Genomic DNA, 6,103 nt, shown 5'->3' with positions numbered 1-6,103 from the left:
GATTTGGGCCCTGGAAGCCCTTCGAGGGAGAATGTGAGGTTTTCATCACGTTAACTCCTTCATGCACCAGAGAGGGTGAAACACTGCCAGGGCCACACTGAGTCCCAGGCTTTGCTGGGAGCCGTGGCCAGGGCACTGCAGCATGGAGAGCAGCAGTGGCTTTCTGGGGATGGAGAGGTTGAACCCCTTTTGTCAGCCTGTGGCTGCCAGTGGTGGAGAGAGGATGGGGAAAGCCATCCTGTGAGGCAGCAGCTGTGGGGAGCTGGGCTTGGGCCTGGGCTGGGAGCTGCTGTCACTGCCCTGCAAGGCTCTGTCCAGATGGGAGTCCTTTGGGTGCTGCAGTCCCATGGGTGCTGGGCTCTCTGGGCACTGCTCCTGCAGCTGGTTTGGCCATGAGGGTCCTGGGGTGCAGTGCTGGGGAGTGGGTGGGCGTTTGCTAAAGCCAGGCACTGCTCCCATCCCTCCATCCAAGTGAGCACCTGAGAGAGCTCTCACACCTGGCCCAATCAGCACATTGTCAATTAAATATGTTGAAACACGCAGGAGTGAAAAATGTCAGACCAGGGGTGAGGTCCTGGGGAAGGAGGGCCTTGCCATGCTGTGCCGCTGCACTGGATTTTCTCCTGGGACTGGGGGTGACGGGGCTGGATGCTCTGCTTCCACCATCCCTGCTTCCCTCCCAGCGTATTCCTGCTTCCAGGCTGGGGAATGAGTGTTTATCCCAAACAGCCGGCACTTGCCTGCATGCCAAGCCGGGGGTTATCTGAGGCTGCTGTCTCATTCATCAGATCCTCATGTTTCATTTAAAAGAAATATATATATCCTCCCAATCAAAATAACAAGCCTATAACATCTTATGAGATAAAATCGCTGTGCATGAAGCAGTACTACCCAATGGGAGTGCTGCATGGAAGCTGGAAGCCCAACTCTGTGCCACAATACTTCTGAGCTCAGCAGCACTGCACCGGGTGCCCAACCACGGAGGGATGCTTGGGGGGGCCCCATGTCCCACACTGCGCGCAGCACATCCCTCTGGGGGCTTTCCCTGGACCATCACCTCCCCACATCCCCCACTGTGCCCCATGCAGGCTGAGGGTCTGGGGGGCCTGCGGTGAAGCCTGGGGTTGGGAAGCTCGGGGGCAGCTGCCCACTGTGGGGCCATGGGACACAGAGGCCCCCAGACCAGTGAGGCTGGAAATGGGGAAGAGTCACAGCACAGAGACTGAGACTATAAAGGGAGCTGAGGAAACTCATAAGGAGGTGTAAATTGGAACAATATGGGCTGTGTCGTGTCCTGATTTGGCTTTGGGGAATTAAGAGCTAATCTTTTCCCTGAGACCGGAGTTGCTGGAGTTGTGCATGCGGCACACAGGGGAGTTTGTGATCTCAAAGCAAAGTGGTGAGTGCCAGTGCAGGAGATGCAGGACTGAGACTTCAGATGATTATTTTTACATTTGGTCTCTCTGTGGTTATTGAGGTCTGTATTTAAAGTAAAAGCCTCTTTGTGCAGATTTGCCTTTTTTTTTTTAGTAAAGTATCCCTGTGTGCAGTGAGCTGAGAGAAACAGGTAACAAATCGGTGACAGTGGGCTGGAAATCTGTGACAGCAGGTTGCAAACTGGAGGCATCTCACAGGGCTTGCATATGGATAGTAACAGCAATTCCAGCCCAGTGGTCAGGGACAGGAGGCTGTGGGGCTGAGACCCAAAGTGAAGAGGCTGAGCTGGAGCTGCACGTCCCGTTGTGGCATGCAGGGGACACACAGAGGCTGTGCACAATGGAGCTGAGAAGTGGTGTTGAGTGGTCCCAGGCAGCAAACCCAGGAATCACGGGGAGTTCAGTGCATTGGTGTTGGGTGTGGGTATAGAAAAAACTGCCATTGCTGCTCCCATGGAAGGCTGCACTTCTGGGGTCAGCCCTTTCCCATCCCTGTGGTGTTTCCACGTCATGCCCAGCAGAATGCTGCTTGCTGCAGCCCTGCCCCGTGCCCCAGCCCACTCCTCCCCCCATCTCCCTCACTATCTAGGTCAAAGACTGTCAAGCACAATGGGGGGGGGGGGGGGGGGGGGGGGAGGAAAGCAAAAGCCAGCATCGTGTCTTTTATGTGGACGTTATTGGCTGCTTGCAACAGAAAACACATCCTGCCTGTGCCTTAGTCTCCAGTCTTTCCCACCTTGCTGCACACACCAGATCTGAGCAGGAAGAGGAAGAGAAGGAGGGTTTGTTATGTGTTGGAGGGATCAACACAGCCAGCCTGGAGGCAGGGCTGTCCCAACCTGAGGAACATGATGTAAGCTCCCAGTACCTCAGCCAGCCTGGATTGTAGTGCCCTGGGTCTCTGGGAGAAGGGCAGCCTGCAAGTCCCACTGGGTGAAAGGTGTATGGAATTGCCTTCCCTGGAAATAAAAACCCTTCCTATGTAGCATATGGTGCTCCCAACCCCAGGTTCATGGGGTTGGCTTGGGGGACAGCACACTGAGCTTGTGCTGGGTGATAGGCAGCACCCAGGAGGTGCAGGGTGCTCAGCAGCCCTGCTCAGGTGCTGGCTGGGGAGTGCTGTGCAGGAGTAGGAGGTGCCAACTGCAGGCACTGCAGCTGAGCCTGCCAGCCCAGATTGTTTCAGTCCAGCGACCTCACAAGTGGCTTTGCTAAAGCTGCAAGTTGATCTCATGGAAGGAAATTGAATTGTCGTCGGGGCTGGGTTTTATCTGGGCTTTGGGCTCCACTGCTTGGCTTGGACTATTAGCGTTTGCTTGTCTGATTACAGGCACAGCTCAGGGTGAGAGGTTGGGTTTAGATCACTCCTCTTGCCTTTCTCATCAAGTGGTGTGCTGCTGGGGGCTGGAGGTGTGCGGGAGGATTGGGATGGGCTGGGTGAGTGGTGGGTGCAGAAGGGAAGCCCAGGAAGGGCAGCAGGTTTCCAGGGCAGCAAACCAGTGCTGAGTATCTCAGTTCTTGGGAGTCAGAGCCCAGAATGTGCAGGGAGCATGGTGCAACCACAGGGCTTTGGTAGCACCACATCCAAGCTGTCCCATGGCCCACGAGCTTTGGTGCCGCAAATCTGGGGTGTTCCTGCTATCTCTGCCCTATCACTGCTGGACCCAGGGGGGGATCTCCAGATGCTGGAATGGGCTTTGGAGCATCTGGTGATTATGGCTTCTCACTGGGATGAGTGCTTTTTGCATCTGCCTGCGGCGTCTGGATCTGCGGGGATTTTCTTTTGCAATGTGTCTTTCTCCCACAGCCACAAAAACAGGTGATCATTTTTACTCACGAAAATGGAAGGGGGGGGGGGGGGAAGGGGGGAAGGAAAGTCACCTTTCTCCTGTAACCACAGGACTCGGAGAACTGGAGCCTTAAGTGTATATCTAGAGGGAAGGTGCCACTGGCTTCCCAACGCTGCCTTCCCGGCAGAGCCATAGGAGGCAGCCTGGCGGCCCTAAGTGCCCCTCCGCTCGGGGTCTTTAACGACCCTTAATCACCAGCTCATTTGCAGGCACTTTCCCCACTGCTGCCCTCCCCCAGCACGGAAATAACATCTGCTACCCAACACTGCCCCTATAAACCGCTCCTATTTCACATCACAAAAAATATACAGGGCATTAAACTAGGTATGTTTTATAGGGGAACTGTCAGGCAGCTCAAACCCAGTCTCTGACCTACTTAAAAGTTGTCCTAATCGAGGGAGGCATGTGTGCGTGTGCTGAGTTCACATCTCTGCTTCCATGTGTCACCCTGGTGCTAAGGAAAGAAAATGGGAGTTATGTGCAGAACTGGGGTTGCTTGGCGGTGAGTGAGGAGATGAGAGAGCAGTGCTGTGCACGCAGGGTCACCGGCTGCTGCCCCTTGGGGACATTGCCTTACCCATTGTCATGCAGGGAAGGGACGCAACACGGAGCATCCTGCCCAGATCCCTTGCAGCCAGGATGGGAAGTGAGAAGAACGGGAAGGTCTCACCCAGCCTTGACAGTAGCCCTGGTTCCTGCTGCCCCATGTCTGTGCTGCACTGGAGGCATTTGCAAATGCACACAGTTGCAGTGGGTGCTTCATGCAGGAGCTGCACGTTGTGCTGCAGCTCTTACCAGCAGCTTCCTGGAGTGCTGGAGGCATCAGTCCCCTTCCCTTGGGTGTTTGTGGGGGGCTTTGGGTTTCCCTGCCCTGCACCATGGTCATGTGCAGCCTGCAAGCTCTTAAACACCGGATATTTATGAAGTGTCTGTAAGCTTTCTGAAGGCTGGCAGTACTGCCAGCAGAAACACCCCTTTCCCTTTCCTTCCCTGCACGCTCCCGGCTCCCTGCCAGTCTGGAAGGAAGAGAAATGAGACTTTGCCACTGTAATTCAAACCAGCATTGAGAGCAAAAGGTGTTGTGGCAAGGAGAGCCCCAACCAGGCCCTCAGCCAGCAAAGCATTGACTGGTGAGCTCTTTGCTGAGGTCAAGGGCTGAATGGAGAGGGTGGCCCAGCCTCCAGAGGTTCTCTCTGCCAGCCTGCACCCCGCACAGCACAGTGAGATCCCTGCAAAGGGGCTCTGTGCATCTGCTGCCATTGGGCAGGCTGGTAGGTGATACGGCTCTCAGCTCCTTGGCACACACATTGTGGTTCCAGCACATCTCTGGGCTGGAATCCCCTGTGCCACCAACCCCTGGTATGCCACCACCCCTTGACATGGGGCAGCCCTGCAACGGTGAGCCACCACCCCGTGCCTTCACAGCCTGTGCCTGCAGCCCACGACAAGTCAGGAGATGGAGGAGGGGCAGGTCATGACTCCTTCCTTGGTGCAAAGGAGGGAAGGGCCCATCCTGTCCCCAGGGCACTGATTCAGCCCAGCTGGGAGCCTTTGCTGGGCTCTGCCATGAGTCACAGGGCGAGGAGCAGGCACCCGCCCTGGCGCGTGGGAGCAGCGCCAGGCATTGCCACAGAGAGGAGAAACCACTCAGCCTGTGGCTTTCTTGTCTGAGCTGGGGCCTACTGTGAGGGGTGGCAGGAGTTAAAATGCTCCTGTGCCAGTTCTCATTGCCTTTGAGCTGTTTGGCATCCCTGTGGTCAGCACAGCCCTCATCTGTGCCCAGGAGGTAAAGCCTCCAGCTGGGACTCTGTGGTGTCATACGCCATCCTGTAGCTTGGCCGTGCTTCCCACTCCCAGATGTGTTTGGATGAAATAGCGAAGCAGAAAGAAAAAGTGGGGGGAGCAGAGCTTCACCCCCTGGGAAGGCACCAAGCCAAAGGTGATGTCTGTGGTCCAAGTCCCAGCTGTGGCTCTGCAGGGTGGTTGGTGTCCCCTGGGCTCCTCTGTCCCAGCTGTTCCCTGGAGACCTCCCATCCCAGCACAGTGGACAGGACTGCCTGGTCACACAGCCCCCATGGCCGGACCCTGCCCTGTCCCCTGCCTGGCTGCATGCCGTGAGGCACCGTCAGCAGACATCAAAGGGGCTGCTTTAATAGGGTATTGAGTGTTCGGGGCTGGTGCCCGGGTATCTGCTGCTTTCCACTCCCCCCCATGGCACTTAGTCCCTAATTAAACTCTACACAGCATTCCTTTCCCATCACACCTCATAAAAATGAGGAACCCACAGAACACGGGCAGTGTTACACTGTGGATAATGATTACGGTGCGGTGCAGTGTGGCTGCGGCTCCAGCCGAGAGCAGAGCCCCTGCCAGGGAAAGTGTGACCAAGGAGGCGGGGTGCTCCTCTTGGTGTCAGTCGCTTTGTGTAAGCATATGTGCAAATAAGCAGTAATCCACTGTAATGAGAGCAAAAGCTCTGCGGACTTGCAAACGTGCCCCTGCGGGCGGGGCTGTGTGATCTGTGCAGGGCGCAGTGTCATGCAGAGCAAGGCTGGGAACCGCTGGGGGTTTGCACGGAAGGATTCGGGGATGCTCGGGTTATAAAAGTGGTTCTGTAGCATGTAAAGCAATAGCAGCCAGCATGTGCTCCGGGTGAGCTCTGGGGGTGACCCATCCCTCTGCCCCATGGGGAAGCCACTGTTGCTGCTTGGCTGCGCACCGGGTGCCAGCAAGAACTCAAGGACTCTGCTCCTCCATCCCCCTTTAATGTGTTTTACAGATGTGACAAATATCGAAGGAATTTGTTTTTTAAAGCCT

This window comes from Gallus gallus, chromosome 4 (genome assembly GCF_016699485.2).
Source record: "Gallus gallus isolate bGalGal1 chromosome 4, bGalGal1.mat.broiler.GRCg7b, whole genome shotgun sequence".
NCBI classification, from domain to species: domain Eukaryota; kingdom Metazoa; phylum Chordata; class Aves; order Galliformes; family Phasianidae; genus Gallus; species Gallus gallus.
This window is presented reverse-complemented; position numbering follows the sequence as displayed.